The sequence below is a fragment of the Mauremys mutica genome, chromosome 12, assembly GCF_020497125.1.
Source record: "Mauremys mutica isolate MM-2020 ecotype Southern chromosome 12, ASM2049712v1, whole genome shotgun sequence".
In the NCBI taxonomy this organism is placed as follows: Eukaryota; Metazoa; Chordata; order Testudines; family Geoemydidae; genus Mauremys; species Mauremys mutica.
In genome coordinates, this window is record NC_059083.1 from 60,385,863 (window position 1) to 60,409,110 (window position 23,248).

Sequence of the window (23,248 nt, forward strand, 5' to 3'; positions counted from 1 at the left end):
ATGGGATCCAGTGTTTGGTTGGACTCACAACAGACTGGTGATGGCACAGGGAGGGACTGTGCCAGGCTATAATGCCAATGACTAGCAATGGTTAGGAACTTGCTGGTGAAACAATTTTTTGACAAAAAGTGCAGTTTCTGAAAAAATCAAAATTTTCCATGGGAAAATTTCAAATTTGCAATATGTATTCAAACCAAAATATTTCATCTTGGGTTGGTCCAACACTGAACTATATCTGCCTTGGGTGCTGCAATGCCTCATGGGAGCTGTATTCAAGGTGCATCATGCTTCCATTTTCCCATGGGCTCTTGGTCCAGACTACATCTCCCATAATGCAATGCAGTCACCCCTCTGCTTGAGCCATGTGCTGCATTATGGAAGTTACATGACTGTGGGGCAAGCTGATTGGTTCCTGCTGAGAGTGGAAGGAGCACAATTTAAAGGTTTGCCCCCTCCATCAGCTTGAGTTACTCCCCCCCCGGCACGTCTCCCCCTTCTTACCCTTAATGGCCCCTCCCTGCAGCTCCCAGCTGTTTGCTGATGCCTCTCCCCAGGACCGCAGCTTGCAGCTCACCGGCTCCAGGAGCTGCCGCACATGGAGCGGGCCCGGTCGGCAAACCGTGGCAGAAATCTGGGGGGGTACGTGACCCCACATGCCTTCCATGTGTCGCCTCTGACTGTGAGTTCATGTGATTTAACATCAAATAGACCTGACCCAAAATGTTTCAACATTTCCAAATCTAAATTTTTCAAAATTTTTCACTCTGCCAAAAATTTGGACTTTTTGTCCTGCTTCAGGATGAAAACAAATGTCGAAATGTCAGATTTTTCCACAGGATGGAAACTCTGATTTTCGCTTAACTCAACTGATGACACTTTAAGTGGCACAATAACCAGGTGGCAGGTGGGCACTGCGGATTGTGCCTTCTAGAGCCAAATGGTACAGCAAGGTGTGGAGAAGGAACGTGTGTCTCACGTCAGTGGTTCCCAGCTTGTTCCATACTGGGACCCTGCACCCTCCTAGCAATATAGGAAAGGCAGCATGCTTGCAGCCCCCTGACACCTGTCTGCGACCCCCAGGCTGAGAACCTCTGTTCTACAGCCTTGCCCATTCATCTACAGCATTTTGCATTTAGGCACATGAAATATAACAGGCCAAGCAGTGTCGGAATCAGGGAAATAACAGCAGGCAGCTACCCAGCTGTAACACTTGGGCTAAGGAGAGAGAGCTTTAGTGGATGGTCATTGAAATATGGTGGTTTAAGAGCCCACTGTCCAAGGGCAGAAAGAGAGAAACAGCCATAGTATCCTGGAGGCAGTGGTGTATATCACCCAGGGGGTTACAGCTGTCATTAGAGCAGGAGGAGGGTGACTTGAACCTGATCTCGGGTTGATAACCTTGGGGGAATAAATAGAGCCCTGCAAATCTGCGGATATCTGCTTCATATCTGCAGACCATTTTTAGGGTGACCAGACAGCAAATGTGAAAAATCGGGACGGGGGTGGGGGGTAATAGGAGCCTATATAAGAAAAAGACCCAAAAATCGGGACTGTCCCTATCAAATTGAGACATCTGGTCACCCTAACCATTTTTGCAGATGGTGGATTGGCTGCAGATGGAACCGTGCAGGGCTCTACTCACTGGCGGCGCCTGACCCGCGGCATTCAGCTCAGGCAGCCCGGTGGGTGCAGCGCGCTCAGGGCTGGCGGCCAGCAGCCAGCGGCTGGGGCTGGGCGGCAGGTCGGAATCAGGGGCTGTCCAGCAGCTCAGGCCCCTCCAGCAACTCCAGTGTCCCCACCATGGCCCGGTCCGGCAGCACTGGCCATGCTCCCAGTCCTGGGCCCAGCCCGCTGGCTCCTGGGCAGCAGGACCTGCCCCCGGCCACAGGGATTGGCGCGGGCAGGGCCCCGGCGCCCCACCTCTCTGCCCCATTGTGATGCAACAGGCACTGCTGCTGAAGCCCTCAGGAGCAGCACGCGATGCGTCTCTTCCTCCTAGCCCCACCTCCGCACCGCCCCTTCTCCTTGAGACCTCACCTCCACGCTGCCCCTTACCCAGTCCCCACCCTCGCACCGCCTCTTCCCTGCAAAACCCCGTCCCCCCACTCACTCCCCCCCCGTCCCCTCCCAGGTCGCTAGTCCCTGTGAGACAGCTGGGGCCGCTGCAGATGCAGATACAGGTAAAAGACGGCTAGCAGATCGCGGGTTGATCCTGGCAGATGCAGATCCACATTTTTGCATCCGTGCAGGGCTCAATACATTCACAGCATTTGCTCTCTGGAGACGGTGATAACGGCTCAGTTCTCAATGCAGTGTCACCGCTGGACTCGGGAGGGGGGACCAAAGGGGAAGACAGACAGACAGACCGACATCACCAAGAGATTGAACTTGAAGAGATCCAGCCAACCAAGGGAATTGGGGAGGGGGAGAATTATAGTATAGGGCCCAATCCTGTGAACAATTCCTACCAAGCCACGTGCTTACTGCCATCGTGGGATTGCCCACGTAGTGAGCTCCATGCAGGACAGGGCCCTTCTAGATCAGCGTGCACGACTCAGTGAGCGTGTGCTGCTGTTCAATTCATAAAACGTTTCCTGCAAAATCGGCAGGTTGCAAAATCTACCCCTCCCACTCTAGTTTTTATTTCTGGCTCCAGGCACTGGGAACCAGACCTGGCTCTCAGCCATTCGTGCTGACTTCCACTCCTCTCTGGGCAGCAGCCTGCTCCCAGTTAGCATCGCTTTGGAAGCACACTGCGCTGGGGCGGGGGAGCTTTCAATCCTGATGGCAGCATGCACTATTCCAGCAGCAGATGGAAGAGCAGAGGCAAGAGCCAGAGAGAATGAGAGGCAAAGCTTCACACAACCTTCCTGGGATCAGTTTCTAAGAAGCCCCATCCCTCTCCATGCAGCCTGGGTGGTAGCTCGATCTAGGAACTACAGCCGGGAATGGATTCTGTCCCTGACTTGGCATTGACACAGTGTCACTTTGAGGGAGTCACTCTGCATTTATGTGCCTCAGTTTCCCAATCAACAAAGTGGGGAACAACACTATTCCCCCACCAAATGGGGAGTTGCTTGGCTTAATTAATGCATGTCTGGAAAGTGCTTTCGGATCCTCAGAGGGAAGGCAAAAGGCCAAGCGTTATTATTAAGTGAGTCAAACCCTCGCCTCTCCTGAGCGCTGAGTGAGAGGAGGGCTGCAACTACAACAGCACTTCCTGAGAGCGCACAGTGCTGCTCCGTTCAGATTTCTCGAGAGCGTTGCCACACACCCACCCAGCCTCCTTATCTCACTCAGGCTAGCGTTCACCTTGACGGCAGCACAGCGCACTTCGCTTTTTCTACTTCTCTCTTTCCTTCTTTGGCCAGTGTGATCAGGCGACTTGAGAGTGGCCCCTTGCCGAAAGATTACACAGCAGCCTTGCAAGCCTATTGAAGACGTTTGGTAATAAATAACTCAGCAATTGGAGACACCCCCTACAAGCAACACGCACGGGAGTCCTGCAATCTGGTCGTGAGCTCACCTCGGGTGTGTGCAGACCTCATGACATAGGTCAAGCTAATGGCCTGCACTTAATCCTCAAAACCGGGGCAAAAGCTTATAGGGGCATTTTCAGAGTCACTTCCCTGCTATATCGGTGTCTCAGAGTTAAAAATAAATGGCCAATGAGTCAGTCATTAACCAGGAGACCCGTGGGCTTACACCAATGACAAGTGCTCAGGGACTCTCACTCTCTTGATGTTTTCCTCTGTTCTATTTTTAAGGTGTACATCAAGTACCTACAGCCGTCCCCACTTCCTCTTTGCTACCTCTTATTTTGACCACGGAGGCAATAAATATCCCCAGCCTCCTGAGCTCATGCTGCTCAGCTCTGTCTAGAAAAGTGCAGCTCATAGACTAAATATCCACTGGCTTCACACTTCTCTCCCTCCCCCCAATACACATTAATACGGTACAAAAAAGCAGCATACTTCCCTTGGGCCCATCCCATGGAAGCCACCTTGAGGCCTAAAACCCATCCCTTCCTCTCCACTGCCTGGAAACGGTCAGAGGCCTCTTGGGAGAACCAGCTAGCTGTAAAAACTGTTCTGCCTTGCCCTGGTCACACAAAGATCCGTCTTCTATAGCCTAGCTCCCAAGTTTGTGAGGCTGCTCTGCGGGGGTAGACACCCCAACGCCAGGAGAGACTCACAAAGTCTGTCCGAAGAACAAGTTCCCATTTCTTATTAACTACATGGTTCTGCATCTAGGCACGTGGATGGGACCTGGCTCTAGAGGCCCTGGACTCTGGACAGTAGTGAAAGAAACTTATATAGTGCTTTCAATATCACCAAATCCTAGCCTTCCAAAAATCACATTTTCAGGCTTTTCTGTGCAACCACGAGGACTAGAAACTTACTCACTTTCTTTATTTTTAAGTGGAGATTCTCCTATAGTCACATGACTCCAGGAACTGGAGCTTCAGGAAAAACACCAGACATTGCAGGATTTGAGAGAAAATCCCCGGAGTTAGCAACACCACTCGTCCTGTCGATTTCTGTATGATTCTATTTTTAAAAAGTGAATTTACTGCTGGAAAAGGTGCCAGCCCACCAGCCCCAGAGACTGGAATGCTCTCGTTATCTACAGAACAGGTGCAGAGTGGGGAAGCCTCCTTCAGAGTGCTACAGTGATGGACTGCACCACTGATCTCTACCTCCTCTAACCCCTGGAGGTTTTTCCAGGCCAGGGGTTGCTCACGGACAGTGTCTCTTAAGAACGACAATTATATGTTGCTGGTGGTTTTATACATTCAAATCTCACTTCCAGAGGTTGGGCGGCTGAGCTTGTTTGGCCAAATTTAGAACCCAATCACAAACCATGGGCTTTTAGATTTAGAAAAGAGCTCCGAAAAACTTTATAGATAGGAATTCCCCTTCGTTCTGAGCAAATGCACTAATTTAAAACTTTGGACTCCCCCGGTTGTTGTAGAAGCAAGAACAAGAATCCTTAGCCTTTGCACAGCAGAAGCTGAAATTTAGTTAGCAATCCCTGTTTCTTCTAAAGTAAAGCATTATTTTTTCCAAAGGAAATGTAACTTAAAGTACAGCTGCACTCTGAAAGATACACCCCCTCACCCCCATATACTTAGTTGTACATTAATTTAGACAGATTAGAGACGCAAGGTGGACCACTCTACCTTAAATGGCCTCTTACAATATGTGCTAACTACTTATGCTAAGCAATCTGCCCCACCTGGCATTTTGCTGGGACACTGAACTTTTCCCAGACCCAAATACGAGCTTTGTTGTGATTCAAAAGCTTGTGTCTCTCACCAACAGAAGTTGGTCCAGTAAAAGATATTACCTCACCCACCTTGTCTCTCTAATATCCTGGGACCGACAAGGCTACAACTACACTGCACACAACAGTTTAGTCAGATGCTAGTCACATTGCATAATGCTCTATGGGAAGTGCTCAGATAATACAGTGATGAGGGTGGCATAAAGAAAAGGCCAGAATCTATGCAGAATAGGATAAGAGCCTATACAGAACAGGATTGACTTCAGTGAGTTAAATAAGTCTGTACTACTTTCTCCTTCTGTTAGCTCCGCAGAACCAACCAAGATCTGGGAGAGTGAGATGGATTCTGTTCCTTCTTGTGCAGCATCAAGACTTGTTTAACTTCAGTAAGCACCAATCACTTACACTGGTGCAAACCCAAAGAGAGCAATGCATTCACACCGCAGGTATTGCTGAGGGCAGATTTTAAGACAAAGGGGCTTAGGACCCAGTTTGGCCTGCAGAGTCATTATTACAGCCCTGACACATAAGAATAGAGTCCAGCTTTGCTTTACTTCCAGGGCGGAGGCTGAGTTTGCAGGCTTGCAATTAGCACAAAACTCTATGGACACTGTAAACTGATCACACTTGATATGAACACACCCAGAGTCAGCAAACATGGAACTCTCCAACGCCTTTGGACACCATCACTTTTTGGTGGACCCACTTTTAAAAGGGAAAGATTCTTTGGAAAAGCATCAAAACGTGTGTGGAACTCAAGCCAGCATCCAGCTTACCTGATCTTCGTTATTATAGATGTGGGGCCAGATCCTTAGCTGGGATGAGCCTCACTGACATCAATGAAGCTGTGCTGATTTACACCAGCTCAGGATCTGGTGGCTAGCTGGTGAAACAGAACATTGCAGGAGGCAGAGAACCAACCCACAGGGTTGCTGTGCTTAGCCTTAGAAAGCAAACACCAGCATACGGCCCCGATCCTGCAGACTCAGGTACATGCTCCACTTTCTGCCCTGTACGGGAATCCCAGTGAAGCAAACAGGACTGCTCTGCTGCACAAAATCATAAAGGTTTGTAGCATGGGAGCCTTGGGCCTGGTCCACACTAAGGGCTTCTGTTGGCACAGCTCGGCTGGCCAGGGGTGTGAGGAAGTGTGATCCTTGCCTGATATAGCTGTGCCGCCAAAACCCCCTAGTGTGGAGGCAGCTATTCTGGTAAAACTGTGCTTTCATTGGTGTCGCTTATTTTGCATGTGGAATAAGCAGGTGGAATAAGCTATACCAGCAAAATCGCAGTTTTGCCAGTATCAGCCAAGTCCACACGAGGAGCACTTTGTTCCTACAGCAGATGTAGCCTCAGAATGTTGTTCCCTCAGGCAGCCACTGGGTAGCAGCCCCAATGGGAAAGCAAGTCACTGCAGGAATACAACAATCATCTACAATTTGCTATCGTCTCCCATAACAATCCAATGAAAGCTACCGACGTGGGCCACATCTACAAAACAAACTATGCCAGTCAAAGCTCAGCTTTGCTGGGTATAACTGCATCTACATTAGGGGCTCTGATGGCACGGCTCTGTTGGTCAGGGATCACATCTCATCACAACCCCTGACCAACAGAGCTCTGGTGGCAAAAGTCTGTAGTGTAGACGTGGCCTTGGTATAGACAGTTTAAAAACAAATGGAGCTAGACCACAGCATGAAACAAAGAGATATGCCAGCAGCATTCCCTGATGGCTAAGGATTCAGGCTCTGTTCCGTTTTTTCATGACAAAGGCCTATTTTGGAAGGGTTGGTAACTCGTGCAGGACTGGAACCAGGCACATTATGGAAGCTGGGTCTTCACAGGCTAGACTATTACTAATAAAAAATAAATTCTATAGGAAAAATGGCTCAGGAGGGGGAAAAAAGGGATTATTTCCAAAAAGAAACAAGTCTGAGGAATAATTCCTAAAAGCACCATCTCAAATGTCTCCAGGGCAATAAATAACATTAGAGTCCAAAAGGATGGAGACTCTGAGACATGCCAAATGCGCTGTCTGAATATGGCAGAACCAACAGAGTGATGGATGGAGAGGTTGAAACGGTCAACCGCAGAAATAGAGAACGCTGGAGACTAATGGGATCCAAAGAGTGAATGACAGCAGCTATGTATAATGCTAATTTCCAGAAGCGGACTGGGGTGTGCTATCTGGAATTAATAGCTTTGAGTATTCCAGTATCTTTCTCACCAATGCCATACACAGAGGTAAAATCATCATCTCCCTCCTCCTACACCCCAGCATCACACCGGGTGCTCAGGTTGGGTTGTTTGTCCATTATGACTCTTAGATCCTTTTTCAGAGTCACTGTTGTCCAGGATACACCCCACCCCACCCCCTTCTGTGGCTATGGCCTGCATTCCTGGTTTCTAGAGGCCTAGCCCTGCATTTGGCTGTATCGAAAAGGCAGCTGGTTTCAAAGGGCCCAGCTTCCTAAGCAATCCAGATTGCTCTGGGTGACTGCCCTGTCCTCATCATTTCCTGCTCTGCCAGTCTTTGTTCCCATTTGCTGCTGCTTAGTGGACAATTAGTGGCTTGGTGTCATGCGGTATTTCCATTTCCACCACAATGCCACGTGCATTGTCCGCTTTGCTGTGGGTGCAGTTCTCTTCGTAGGGATATCTGAGAGTGAAGTCAGCTGGTGGGCTCAGAATGGGCACAATGAATCCAAACCAGGTATTGCATTCTCTGACTGGTGTATGAGACATCTGCCTCATCCCTTGCCTAGTCCTGCCTAGGGCCTGAGAGGGATTACCCTGACTCCAAATCACTGGGTCAGGACCCTACATAATGCTGCACTCACACTGCTGTGTGGGTCAACAGCAGCAGGAATGGAATCTGGGACCTCTGGATCTGAAACCAGCAGTGTCTGCAGCTAGAGGGGGACAGCGTGCTACATGGTGTGGGGTGACACATACAGGTGCCCAATCTTACCACCCCATCACTGCTCTCTGGCAGCTTGAGGTCTCCTCCAATAGGGGCCAAAGCAAACGTCCTTCTCTCTTGGGCTGATCTGATCGACGGGCTCCTCATCCTATCAGGAAGCAGCCACTCTGCCCCACCCTAGGGAGGTCAGGTGCAGCACATGGGGACGGAGGCAAGTTGGACTTTTCTCTCCAAACCAACTGCAGTAGAGAGGCCATCACCGAGTGCTGCTGAAATCAGAGGGTGAGCCCGCGCCTGCCCGAGAGAGGATGGAGGCAGAGATGCTCTCCCAGCAGAAGAATAAGGGAAGCAGCAGCAGGGCAGGGTCCATCCCCACCTGACTCCTCCTGTCCCCTCCTCTGATCCCGTCTGTCCCTGGCTAGGTGTGATGGTTTATTTTCAGTTAGAGGCTGGTACCTGAGCAACTGCCAGGCCAAGGGCTACAGCAGGTTGGAAGTTTCTCATCCAAACCGTTTTCTGCCAGAAAATGCCATTTTGACCTTAGTCCAATTTTCAAGCAATCATGTTGGTTTGGATGAAATGTCACACAAAAAGACGTCGTTTTTGAAACAGAAAGATTTCAGAATTTCCATTTCATGGGAAATTTTGCCAATATTTGGTTTTGTTCCGATGTGGAATGAAAACAATTTTTGAAATGTTGAAACACAAATTCTGCATTTCCACCAGCTCTTCCAAGGGCGCTAGTTCCAGCAGCATCTCAACTCCCTCTGTAGAGGACCTGCCCCAGCCCGTCCATTCATCACATGCGCCCGGGTAGAGCCCTGCACAGGACTGTATTTTTAATCCCGCTCCCATCCCAGCCCACAATACTCACTTCCAGTCCCACCCGCTCCCACACTGTTTCTTCAATTTTTAATCTCGCTCCCACCTGCAAAAATCTTAGATCCTACAACTCCCACAAGAGGGACAGATTCCCTCATGCTACTAAAAATAAATAAATAAATAACAAAATGGTTGGTTAATATATTGTATACATATGGGAAAGGGAAGCTCGAATAAAATAATTTCTTGAATAGGTACTCTTGGTAAACTGATGAGAGATTTAGAGTTTTCCCGCAGTCTGTTTTTTTTGCCCACCTAATCCCGCCCACAACGAAGTACATTTTACCTGCTACCGCTATTATGTCGGTGGGTCCTGCAGGATCCGCGGGACCCCAGTCCCGCTGCAGGGCTCTGACCCTGGGTGCTGTTTGCTAGGAGTGACTCTTCTCTTTGAGCTGGAGGAAGATGCCTTCCCCTTCCACTGGATTGGGACTACAGGGCTGCTCTTGTTTACTAGTTACTCATTCATTAACAAATAGGTTGCTTTAGTGCAGTGGTTTTCAAATTGCAGGTTGCAATCCAGTACTGGGTCTCGGAATGTAAGGTACTGGGTCATGGTGGCTCTGGTCAGCACCACCGACCGGGCTGTTAAAAGTCCCGTCGGTGGTGCTGCCCAGCTAAGACAGGCTAGTCCCTACCTGTTCTGACCACACTGTGCCCCAGAAGCAGCCAGCAGTAGTCCAGCTCCTAGGCGGAGGGGCCACCTGCGTGCTGCCCCCACCCTGAACACCGTCTCTGCACTCCCATTGGCAGGGAACCGGCCAATGGAAACTGGAGGGGCAGTGCCTGCAGGCAAGAGCCATGCGGTGCTGCTTGCGCACCTCCGCCTAGGAGCCGGACCTGCTACTGGCCGCTTCCGGGGCGCAGCACAGTCCGTGGTGGCAGGACAGGCAGGAAGCCTGCCTTAATACCCCCGCTGCACCGCGGACCGGGAGCCACCCGAGGTAAGCCCATGCCCCAAACCCCTACCCCAGCCCTGAGCCCCCCCCAACCCAGAACCCATTCCTGCACCCAAACCCCTCATCCCCAGCCCCACCCCAGAGCCTGCACCCCCCAGCCCAGAGCCCTGATCTCCCTCCCGCACCCTAACCCCCTGCCCCGGCCCAGAGCCCCCTCCCACACCCTGAACCTCTCATTCCCAGCCCCACCCTACATCCCTCACCCCCACACCCCAACCCTCTGCCCCAGCCTGAGCCCCTCCCACACACCAAACCCCTCATCCCCAGCTCCGCTGGGTCATGGGCAGCAACAATTTTCTTCGCCAGAAAAAAAGTTTGAAAACCAGTGTTAGGGCACGTCTTCACTGGCAACGTTAAAACTTTAAAAAAAGACACCCTCACCAGGAGAATAGCTCCCAGCACTGGTGCACTGTCTACACTGGCACTTTACAGCCTTGAAACTTGCAGCACTTACAGCACTGACGGGTCGCGGGCCAAAGATTGCCGATCCCTGCCTTAGTGTATGTGAGTATGTGCTTGTCGATGTGTGTGTGTGTGTGTGAGTGCACATGTATGCATGTCTATATGTGTGCATGTATGAGTGTGTATATTCATATGCATGCCTGTTCATATGTGCACACTTGTGCATATGCATGCACATATGTGTATACATATGTGCATATGCATGTTCATGTGTGCCTCTGTGAGTGTGCAAGCACATGCAAGCATGCATGTGCATGTAGGTGTGCATGCATGTATGAGTGCGTGCTGCCTCACCCATGGTTTGCTAGTGACACTACTGGTTACTCTGCTCTTCTTGCTGTCTAATTAAACTCATGCGGAGGAATGTGCAAACTGCAACCCGGTCTCCATCACATAGGCCTGGTCTACACTAAAGGCGGGGGGGGTCGAACTAGGGTACGCAAGTTCAGCTACGCGAATAGCGTAGCTGAACTCGAAGTACCCTAGTTCGACTGACTTACCCGTCCAGACGCAGCAGGGTTGAACTCCGCGGCTCCAAGGTCGACTCCGCCACCGCCGTTCGCGGTGGTGGAGTTCCGGAGTCGACCGGAGCGCGCGGGGAGTTCAAACTATCATGTCCAGACGCGATAGTTCGAACTCCGAGAAGTTGAACTCACCGTGTCGACCCGAACGGTGAGTATAGACCTACCCTGAGGGAGCAAAATAGCACACCAGGCTCTCTCCACCGGCCCCAGCCAAACACAGCAGTGCACAGCTGAGTGCATGTCTCTGGATGGGGCAACATCTCCAGAGTGTGACCAAAGGAACATAACTGTGTCCCCTGTACCAGGCCCTTATAAATAACTGTCTCAACCTGTCTCTGAACACCAAGTGCTCTCGTGGGAGGATCTAAAGCAGGGAAGGCCCTGCTCATTCTCCAGAGCCCGAAGAGAAGCAGCAGAATTTACTACAGGGTAATACACCAGACAGGGAGGCAGAGTTGCTGACAGACAGCCACTGCACAATCACAAGCAAAAGCCAACAAGAGAGCAGGGGAATCCAGCAGGGCCAGGGCCGCCCAGAGGATTCAGGGGGTCTGGGGTAAAGCGGGGCAGCTGCGGCGCTTGTACTCACCCGGCAGCGGTCCGGGTCTTTGGCGGCATTTCGGAGGCAGGGGGCCCTTCAGTCGCTCCGGGTCTTTGGCAGCACTGACGGGCCCCCCGCCACTGAAATACTGCCGAAGACCCAGACCGCCGCCGGGCCAGAGCTCGCGGGGGCCCTGCAGGGCCTGGGGCCTGGGACAAATTGCCGCACTTGCCCCCCCCGCCTCTCCCCCCGGGCGACCCTGTGCAGGGCCCATGTATTCCTCCTTCCCACCAAGGCACTTATGCATGGGGATGCTTTGGGGGCGAGGGGGGGAGGGGGGCGGTTCCCCATAATTCTGGAGGTGAATCCAAGTTGTCCCTAGGGGCTGCCGCACTCTCTAGGGGCCAATCCATTTATCGGAGCTCCCACATTCTGCCAAATGCAACCAGTGTCCCACATCTTGGGGGGTAAAATCTCTCTCCCCTCTGTCCCGTCCCCTCCACATCAGACTGCCCTTACCTTCCCTTGGATTCTTCTGGCTTGTAGGTGCAACGCTCTCCCCAGTGCACAGAGCTCCCCCAGCTTGTGCATCGCAGGGAAAATAAAGAAGAGCAGGAGTCTGTTGCTGAGGCAGACCTCAGCAATGCATGGTGTGCAGCCCACGGTCCATGTTAGTCCAGAGATCAAGCATAGGAAGAATGAGCTATGCTAAAGAGCCGCAAGTCCCCCCTGGCCTTTGCATCGGCAGCCCAGTGAAAAGCGTCGCAGAGCCTGAAAGGGTTTCGCTTCTGGATTTTCTATCTGTGAGCTCGAAACTCTCTGCTCACCGTGACCACAAGCCTTCCGTCCAAGAGCAGGAAGGGCTCACAGACCCCTGTGAGAGCACATGACTTCTGGGGAAGTGACTGCTGAGTCGACGGGGAAAATGTGACACACAACAGCAGAGGCAGAGGTGGCGCCCCCAAATAACAGGACCGTCTCATTCCCCATCTCTCCCACCAGTGAGCGCCTTGCCCCACGCACCTTGCTTGTCACTCACACCCCGGTTCAATTAGTAAATCCTCTTTTAGTAACCAGATGGGAGCCACATTTCTAAATGTTGTAGCTATTTTTTTTTTAACTCGGTGATTCTCCTTTGTGATACGAATGGGGATTCGATTTTCTTCTCCATTACACTGGCGTTCCCCTTTTCTGCCAGGAGGGCAGCGTTCTGTGACTCACCAGCTGGGCAGGTGCAGGGTCCCTTGAAGAGAGCCTCCGGGGGGAGTGCAGGCGAGAACTGCTTGAAAAAAATGCCAGGTTTTCTTGAGGGGCAGGGATTGGGAGGGCATTGCAGGAAACGTGGGTGAAAAAAATGTTTTTTCTTCAATTTTCAGTAAATATGCTGGATTTTCACTGATAAAAAACCCCCTCTATTTTAGAAAACCGAAAGCCAACTTTCCCAGCAATTGCAGGCATATTTATGGGTCCGTTTGGCAGCTCAGAAGGCAGTGCAATTAATGCAGATCAGCATGGGCTTATGGAAAACATCCTGTCAAACTAACAATATCTTTTTTTAAGGACATGACAAGTTTGACTGCTAAAAGTGATAGTGTTGACAGGGCCGTCCCTGGGGCGGGAGCAAGGCCCGGGACATAGGCACCGAGTTTCTAATCTGCTGGCGGGGGGTGCTCCCCCTGGCTCCGCCCAGGCCCTGCCCCCACTTCACCTCTTCCCCCACGGCTCCACCCCTGCCCAGCCTCTTCCTGTCCTGCCCCACCTCTTCCTGCCCCCAACCCCACCTCTCCCCTGCCCAGTTCCACCCCCTCCCCCGAGCACACTGCACTCTCGCTCCTCTTCCCTCCCCCACATCACCAAAAGAAATCTGATGAGGTTCAACAAGGATAAGTGCAGTGTCCTGCATTTAGGACGGAAGAATCCCATGCACAGCTACAGGCTGGGGACTGACTGGCTAAGCGGCAGTTCTGCAGAAAAGGACCTGGGGATTACAGTGGACGAGAAGCTGGATATGAATCAACAGAATCCTGATCCCCATCAGTTGGCTAGTGCCTGGAACTGAAGATGACCAGCCCTTCCCAGCTCTCCTGTGTGTCAGGGCGCCGCTCACGCCTAACCAGCCACACCTATTGATGTGGCACCTTAGAGACCAACAAATTTCAAGAGAGAGAAAATTACTTTTGTAGCGCTGACAAGGCCAATGCAATCAAGGTGGACATCGGCCATTTCTGAAACCTTTCCCTCTCTTAATATTCACCCCTTCTTGTCAGCTCTTGAGAATAGGCCACTTCCACCTTGACTGAATTGGGCTCATTAGCACTGACCCCCCACTTGGTAAGACAACTCCCATCTTCTATATATACACATACATATATAAATATATATACACTGCTTACTGTATTTTTCATTCCATGCATCTGAAAGCTTATGCTCAAATAAATCTGTTAGTCTCTAAAGTGCCACAAGGACTCCCCGTTGTTTTTGCTGATACAGACTAACGCAGCTATCACTCTGGAACCTGTCACCTATTGATGTGTGGCAGAACTGCTCTTTGGTTGCTATGTTCCTCTCCCATTGGAGCTTTGCAGACACACAGCACCCTGCAGGAGGCACTCAGCCCTTTGCAGGATTGAGCCCCCCGCCACTACCACTACGTTACATGAATGTCAAAACAATCACTGTGTGTGTTTTATGGTACCAGACAAGTCTTCTAAGAGAGGTTGTGGAATCCCCGTCATTGGGGTTTTTTTAAGAGCAGGTTGGACAAACACCTGTCCGGGATGGTCTAGGTTTCTTTGGTCCAGCATCAGCACAGAGGGCTGGACTAGGTGACTCTCGAGGTCCTGTCCAAACCTACATTTCTATGATTCTAAAACTAGTGCACTAAACAAAGGGCAGACCAAGCCACCTCTGGACCTGGAGAGCTTCCTTAAAGTGTGGCTCTAGGGTTTTGGATGGGTCTCTTCTGTGTAAAGAAATTATGCTCTCTCCGGCTCATGGTGATGAGTAGGTGCCTTCCTCTCTGTTCAAGCTGTCGTAGTAAGAGTGAGCGATACAGAGCCGCAATGTTCAGTGACAAGGCACAAGAGCCTGTTATCAGCTTTTCCCATTTATACGAGTAGGTAAAAGGCACGTTCCCTTTGGATTGCTTCTAAATGCATTTACAGAGAAGAGCCTGAAAATCTAATAGGGGCTACCCAGGCATAAGGAGCAGGCTGAGAAGTATGTTTGTGCCATGATGTCTTGGCAAGCACACACTGGCTTTAGAGAAATCTGCACACAGAATATTAAACACCAGCGGAAGAATTACTTCTCCTGTCTTGCTTACAAAACTCCTGCTAATACATCCCAGAATGATGTTTGCTTTTTTTGCAACAGTGTTACACTGTTGACTCACATTTAGTTTGTGATCCACTATGACCCCCAGATTCCTTTCCGCAGTACTCCTGCCTAGGCCGTCATTTCCCATTTTGTGTGTGTGCAACTGATTGTTCCTTCGGAAGTGGAGTGCTTTGCATTTGTCCTTATTGGATTTCACCTTATTTACTTCAGACCATTTCTCCAGTTTGTCCAGATCATTTTGAATTTTAATCCTATCCTCCAAAGCCCTTGCAACCCCTCCCAGCTTGGTCTCGTCCACAAACTTTATGTGTACTCTCCATACCATTATCTAACTCATTGATGAAGATATTGAACAGAACCGCCCCCTTAGAAGTCAGTGGCAAAACCCCCACTGGCTTCTATCCAGCAAGAATTTCATCCTCAGAGCGGCTGCAAAGTTGCAGCCCTGCAGTCATCACTCCCCCAAAGTCCCTGATATCGCTGTCGGTATTACGGCTGTGAATTTGGGGATTTCTTCCCGAGTGTGGCCTTCACTGTCTCACCCTTCAACTCGCTAACTCAAGCAATTGCCTTTCCTTCCCCGGCCACAGTCTAATCTGTGAAACAGACATTTGATGAGAAAAGTTTTCCCAGCATTTAGTGTCAAATTATGAGTCAAAAACTACGCATCCTGGAGGGTGCCTGGACCTGGAACAGTCAAATGCCAAAAACCTAAAAAAAATAATGACAAAACAGGGAAATATTCTCTCTCCTAAAACCCCCTCTATTAACCAGCGTGTAGAAGTCCCGGAGTTGGGTCATGCACTGCCAATGAAATGCTCACACATGTTTTAGGAGAGTTATATATAGTTCCGCTCAAGTCTTGGATATTGGTGTATTTACACAAATTCAGTCGGCTAAGTACATTCCATTTATCTTGATTATCAGCACAAGCGGCTACATTTGCAAAGGAAATTTAATTGGGAACAGAGTGTGAAAGATACCCTTCCCCCCCCGCCCCCCAACCCCGCTTCCTCCCTGTCAATCACTGCTCCAGTCCAAAAGCACTAATCACATGGCAGAAATCAAAACCCTGGCTTGCTACCAATGCGAAGAATGAATTCGTACAAATACCGTCACAGGTGATCGGTCCCGCACCGTCCTGCATGGCGAGGCTGTGAGTCCGCAGCCCTGGGGCAACATGCAGGAGCATGTGTGTCCGCTCTGGCTCGCCACACTATGACAGGTGTCCCTGGGAGCAGATCAGACTTCACACGCACCCCCTGCACTGCACCGCTGCACCCTGCTCTCTCACGGCCACTTCAGAGCGAGAGCACTTCTGAAAGTAACACATGAAGCGCTGCAGTCTAACGTTACAGAGCTCCCACTCGGTGCCTGCCCAGCTGGAGTTTCCTTTTAGCGCCAGTGAATGCTGCAGGAGCAGAAAGTATCAAATGTGACCCTTTGTTTACTGGAAGGCAGCAGGGCAGCTGTGGAAAGGCAGATCCACCCCCGCCATGCCGGGTTTCAGAGCTTGGTTCCAGCCCGAGTCCAAAAATCTAGCCTGGGTCAGTTGATCTGGGCTCTGAGACTGGCTGCCATGGGGGTCTTCTTTTGCAGCAACCCCCGCCCCCCCCCTCTCTCCCCCAAACCTGAGGCATTCCCTGCCAGTCACTGCTGCTGCTTTACAGCCCTGTGATTCTGTGTTGTGTGCACGGGGGCTCTGCCAGCTGCAAACAGGAGTCTGATTCTATACACTGCAACTTGTGCCATCAGTTACCCCTGTGCAAAGGGTAGATAAACTACTGCATCGGCATTCCTCACTCACTGACACCAGTGGTCGCATTTCATGCCCACTTTGCACTCCCTGGGCAGAGTCTCCTCTCACACCGGTTTTACACTCATTGATTTCAGTGGAGTTACTCCTGATTTAGGGCCAGATCCTGAGGTCTGCTTGAACTGTATGCAGCACAGGTTGGGGTGTGTGTACAAAGGGGGCATAGAGCATACATTGTATTCTCCAATCCAGGAGCCACTGTGTGCAGCTTTGCTTTCCATGCAATAATTTATAGCAGCCCAAGGGCTGCTTTAATGTCTGCCTGCTGCTAACAGTCCCAAGGATCAAAACCACAGCCAGGGATAAAGGCGGTATAAGGCCTTGCTCCCTTTGGGTGCAGCAGGAAGAGGGTGACATAAAAACCCAAAGATGCTGGACAATAGTTCAGGAAAAGGAGGATGCAGAGAGACATTGGTGAGGTGCTGCCATGAGCCCTTTATGTTCGTTGTTGCTTGAGTCTGAAGTCACAACTAAAACTGAGCGAAACTTTCATTATGAAACCCCAAAACCACATAAAATTCAGCTAGGTCCAGGTTTCATTTTACAGATTCAAACAGGGTACTGAGGTGCAGGAGACTCTAAAGAAAGGGGGAGAGAGCCTGGGTCCAGTTTGGAGCAAGTCTGGGCTGATTTATGGGTTCACCTCAAACCGGGCTGAACTTGTGGTTTTGGCTGGTTCTGATATAAAACCAGGTGCCCTCACTCTGGCACCGCTCCTAGGGATGTAGATAACAAGCTCAGACTGCTTGCCGGCAGTAGGCTGCAGTATCTGCGTCATGTTCACTGCTCTTGTGAGGATCATTCCCGCCAGGAGACTCATATTTGCAGAAAGCAGATATGAAGGGAACTCAAACACAGAGGACGCCAATTCATTACAGAATTCTAAGGGACTCATTCACAGCATTCACTCCACTCCCATTAGCAGCTTCTACTGTGTCTGTCTGTGTCTCTGAGGCTCTAAACTCTTTTGCTAAATCTGGAGTGGGAAGTGCAGGCTAGTTCCTGGATACTAATGACTCTTTGGAGAATTCCTCATTCACGTCACCTTCAATTACTTCTGGGGGAAGAAAATGATTTTCAGGAAGCATCAGGTCTTTAAATTTAGCATCTCTACTTCCATTCCCAAAGTCAGCTTCAGAAAAACAATCCCGGGGGAGGGGGGAATAAAATAATTCCCAAATCCACTGCCAAATGTACTCCGAAAAAACAGCCAAGCGAAGCCCTTCCACCTGATGGGGAAGTCAGAGCAACCGGTGCCCAGTTCTGCAGAGCAGTCCTGGATGATCCCCGAAAGGGGAAAACCTTGCCTGGAAAACACAGGCCTATTTCTGGGCTGGAAAGAGCTCTGCAACAGGCTGATTGCAAGGATTCTCCATACAGGGTGTGCACTGCAGTGACTTGCTTTAAGGGATTTCCTGAGGGGGGAAGCAACATTTCACAGATTTAAGGTTCTATAGCTGAAGCCACACAGGGATTATAAAATACCTTTCCACAGACATAATTAAAAATGGTACATTCTCCCCTCCCTATTAATTATTAGCTTGCAATAATAGTTGTGCGTTAGGGGTGGGTGAACGCCACCAAAGAAATTCAGGGTCAGCATTTAGGGTCAAATTTCAGGGGACCTCTAACTGTCCACGACAGAGGACATTATACTACGAGAGTGTGCTTATGTGTAGGATAACCTCTCGGAACTCAGAGCCCTCGACTGTCAGAAAATGCTTGATGAGAAAGGACAGTACATGTGGCGAAAGGAATAAAAGCTGAATGTTGCACTGTCTTAACTCTCTGTTTTGTTACGTCTGAACACCGAACACAGGCCCTTCTCAGTTTCCTATCCCAGAAGGACTGCACTGATTTTCTTCGATCCATCTCTTTATCATTATCATCATTACTTATTAGTTGTGCTATCCAGTATTTGCAGGCCCTCATTCAGGGATCGAGGCCCCAGCGGGCAAGGCCCTGCACACTCTGCAGAGTGAGATACACTGCCAAGACCTAATAAACAGACATTAAGAGGAGACATAATCACCAGGCTGAGTTGGGGAAGAGAGAATGATGGTAGTGGTGATGAGGGCATGTGAACCTTTCAACTCACTGAGAGCAGAAGGTGCAGGTTTAGAGTCAGTTTTATAAGGGTTATAAATGAACAAGAGATACTGATGAGATACCAGAAACGTTGTGGTGAGAATAATTTCACTGGAATTCACTGATCATACTCCAGCCGTGGTGGGAAGAAATCGAAAGTGGTTACTCTCTGTCAGCTGTTTCGGGGGCCTGCGTGCAATGAGCTGGTGGGTCTCATAGCAGCACTGTGCATCCACAGCACAAAAATTACCAGCTGTCCCCCTCGTTGGCAGTTATAGCATAGACCACTGAGTGGGCTGCACAGACTGAAATGGGCACTGGCCCAAGGGGCAGTCACTTCAGGTCATGGCTCAAGCGCACTGACTGGGAAGCGTGGGGGAAGCTCACACTGCTGCTGCCTGTGATGTTCCAGCTCTGTGGATAAGCAGGGAGTTTCATTCTCCAGGGCTGGCAGTCCCCTACCTAGCCCCAGCATGAAATTCACTTAGAAAAAGGAAACCATGTATATCCTGTTAGGACAATTTCCAGGGCCTTTTTCTACCAGGAACAGAGTTTTCTCTCTCTCACCCCCCCTCCCCACAGATTTCAAATGTCTAAAATCTGCAACACTCCCAAATGTGACAAGCACATTAGCGACACAATATCATTTTTCTGCATCTCTTCCCCCCCCCCCTCATTCCATAAAAGTTTCCAGTCAAGGACCTGATAAGAGAACCACCTATTGAATGATGCATTGATCTAAGTGGCAGACCCCCTCTGAAAGAGCCGAGAAAGCAACAGAAATATGACAAGACTGGCATTTCAGTGCACCCAAAGTTATGCATTCAGCAGCAGCCTGCTATATGATAGAAGAATGCTACCTACTTCTTTTAGAACAGCCACTGGGGCAATCTGCCAGTCTCATGTGCACCTGAGGTCTCATCCCAAACGAAGTCAGCAGGGCGCAGTTGACAAGCCATCTCCTTGCCTGCTCTGATGGTGCAGGATGGTGCAGCAGGGCAACCTGTGCAACCTAACGAATCCAGCTGCTGGCTTTCTAGGGGCTGTGCTGCATGTTTCAAAGTCTGCAAAAGTCTCAGTAAAAAGGGAAGTGCCTGTGCTATTTCAAGACAACTTCCTCTTTCATGCAAGATGTCTCCCAAGGAGAGAGCCTTGTTGTTCGCTATCTCCCTGGTAATCTCGCAGGGCCCGGGGTGGGAGAGGAAGGGCCGAGCATTGCTAGACTTTGCTACTCTTCAGAAAACAAACGCACGTTTAGGTCAGGTGGAGACTTATAAAACTTGAGGTGAGCCAAAACTAACAGTAGGTGGCATGAGTCACTTAGCTGGCATTACCACCTCACCCCACCAAGAAACTGGGCATGGAACTTCTGTCATGATGCCAGCCTGCTAAGAAAGAGGCAGTGTCTCAGAAAAACAAGCCTTGCTAAACAGCGCACACACATACACAATGTTGCTAAGAGCGACATGCATGGCTACTTTTCCAGCTCTCCAGTCTAGCTTTGCATTCCTTCTGATAACAATGACACTGTGCATTTCTATAGGGCCTTTCATCCCTGGCAGGTCTCAGAGCACTTCACAAGCATTCTTCTTCACAGGAAGATCAGTACTGCCCCCATTTCACAGACAGGGAAACTGAGGCACCAGGAAGGGAAGTGATGTGCCCACGGTCACACAGCAAATCAGTGGCAAAGGTAGGAACAGAATCCCCAAATCCTGACTCTCAGTCACATTGTCTCACCATGGGAGAACGGTCCAGCCTGAGATACAATTGCTTGACTGTCAGTCCTCTCCTGCTTATACTGCGATGTCAGAAGGAACCATTCCCTGTATAGCTCACTCTCCACCCAGCGTGTAGGGTGACCAGATGTCCCGATTTTATAGGGACAGTCCCGATTTTTGGGGCTTTTTCTTATATAGGCTCCTATTTACCCCCCCACACACACACACACACACCTCCTGTCCCAATTTTTCACACTTGCTATCTGGTCATCCTACCAGCGTGTGAACCAGGGACTGGGTGTTATAGCTGTGTAGTTGTATTATACGAAATCCATCTCACTGTACTGCATGAAGTCCAGCTCCAGGCTTCCTGGGTTCCCTGGGACGTTATGACTGGGTTAGAGTGGTGCAGGGCGGGTGAGATGCTCTTTGCGGCCTGTCCACAAGGTTTTTATTCAAGAACCTGTCTGCAGCTGTTGCATTCATCTGATAGCCACGCAGGTAGGACAACACTTCTGTACGCGGGGAGCTGATGCCTGGTTGTGGGAGTGCGGGTCCTTTGGGTACTGGGCAAAGGCAAATAAAGCAGGAAATTCCAAGGGGCCATTAGGACTTTTGGTCGGTAGAAGCCAAGTCCAAATTTTGGTTCCATGGGGTTGGCCGGGTATTTCCCAGGAACACTGGCTGCGGGCAGACAGCAATCCTGATCAGTGTTGAGTCAAGCTATCGCCATCCATGATTTGTACATGCAAAATCAGGGTACTTGCCCCTTCATGCTTCGGACACCATTCCAGAGGACATGCTTCCATGCTGATGATGCTCATTAAAAAAATAATGACTTAATTAAATTTGTGAATGAACTCCTTGGAGGAGAATTGTATGCCTTCTGCTCTGTTTTGCCTGCATTCTGCCATACATTCTATGTTATAGCAGTCTTGGATGGTGACCCAGTATGTGTTCATTTTAAGAACACTTTCACTGCAGATTGGACAAAATGCAAAGACACCAATGTGAGATTTCTAAGGATAGAGACAGCACTCGACCCAAGATTTAAGAATCTCACGTGCCTTCCAAAACTGAGAGGGACGAGGTGTGGAGCATGCTTTCAGATGTCTTAAAAGAGCAACACTCCAATGCAGAACCTACAGAACCTGAACAACCAAAAAAGAAAATCAGCCTTCTGCTGGTGGCATCCGACTCAGATGTTGAAAATGAACATGCGTTGGGCTGCACTGTTTTGAATCGTTAGCGAGCAGAACCCATCATCAGCATGGACACGTCCTCTGGAATGGTGTCCGAAGCATGAAGGGGCATACGAATGTTTAGCATATCTGGCATGTACATACCTTGCAACGCCGGCTACAAAAGTACCACACGAACGCCTGTTCTCACTTTCAGGTGACACTGTAAATAAGAAACGGGCAACATTGTATCCCGTAAATGTAAACAAACCGGTTTGACTGAGCACTTGGCTGAGTGGGCTTGTAGGTTCTAAAGTTTTACACTGTTTTGTTTTTGAATGTAGCTATGTAACAAAAAAAAAATCTACATTTGTAAATTGCACTTTCATGATAGATTGCACTACAGTACTTGTATGAGGTGAATTGAAAAATACTATTTCTTTTGTTTATCTTTTTTACAGTGAAAATATTTGTAATAAAAATAAATATAAAGTGAGCACTGTGCACTTTGCAGTCTGTGCTGTAATTGAAATCAATATATTTGAAAATGTAGAAAACATCCAAAAATATATGGTACTCTATTATTGTTTAACAGCACAATTAATTGCGTGATTCATTTTTTTAACCACACAATTAATTGCAATTAATTTTTTTTATTGCTTGACAGTCCTACTAAAAACACATGGCACCAGAGTTCTGTGAGTTAAGCTGTCTGGAGTTTGTTGTTTTAACCCATGTAAGTGGTATAGCACGAAATTACTTAATATTCAGGTTGATGGAGACAGGACTTCCTTTATCTATCAACAGTCTTACTGATCAGTGGTTTGGTGCCAAGTACAATGAAATGCATGGGTGGAGCAGTTCATTACATGATGTCTGTGTGGGCTATAAACATGTATGATATGAATTTGACATTTTGTAAGAGTTCCCAAGAGCATGGGATGGTTGTTGCTAGGTGACACATCTAAACAAATAAATAAAAAACAGTTTCTACTAGATCTGGTTCAATTCTTTGTAGCTAATAGTTTATCTGGTTAATTTAGCACATTCTTCTGCTTGCCAAGTAACCACAAAAAAGGACACAGCTTTCATGGTCGTTATTCATGATTATTCACGGACTCATTTATACAATAGATTCCTGCCTTGTGAAATAAGCAACATGATTATTTGCTGATCAGGATTCATGGCTGGAGATGAATGATTGTTCTCTTAACTCACACGGTATTTTTGTTGTTCTTTGACTGGATGACTTACGTGACCAAACCAGCTACTGAAGCTTTGATTTTTGCAGGGAGAGGATGGAATGGGGAAAGAAGGCAGAACTGTCAGGTGATGAGCAGATCAATGGAACAGCCTTCCATGTTACGTGTTGTTCTGTCCTCATTGACTATAGAGAGTATGATATATTTGGTTACATATGTGGGCTCCAGAGTTAAAAATAGATGGTTTCCTTCCTGACTGAGGGAGGAAGAAAAAGGTGAGGTTTAAGGGCCGTCTTACATATTAGTTTGTCAAATTAACACCAA

The 23,248-nt window shown here is 49.2% G+C and overlaps 1 protein-coding gene across 3 annotated transcripts in view; it reads right to left on the reverse strand.

The window, feature by feature from the left end:
• Positions 1-23,248, reverse strand: part of PIK3R6 (phosphoinositide-3-kinase regulatory subunit 6) — an 85,985-nt gene that overhangs the window by 49,612 nt on the left and 13,125 nt on the right. The window contains exon 1 of one of the 3 annotated variants that reach the window (XM_044983848.1): positions 19,685-19,949. The exons of 1 other annotated variant lie outside the window; for it this stretch is intronic. The gene's annotated coding sequence lies outside the window, so the exon portion shown is untranslated. Of the gene's footprint in view, positions 1-16,029; positions 16,271-19,684; positions 19,950-23,248 lie in introns of those variants that run through there. One more of the 3 variants, XM_044983851.1, reaches the window with a different exon arrangement.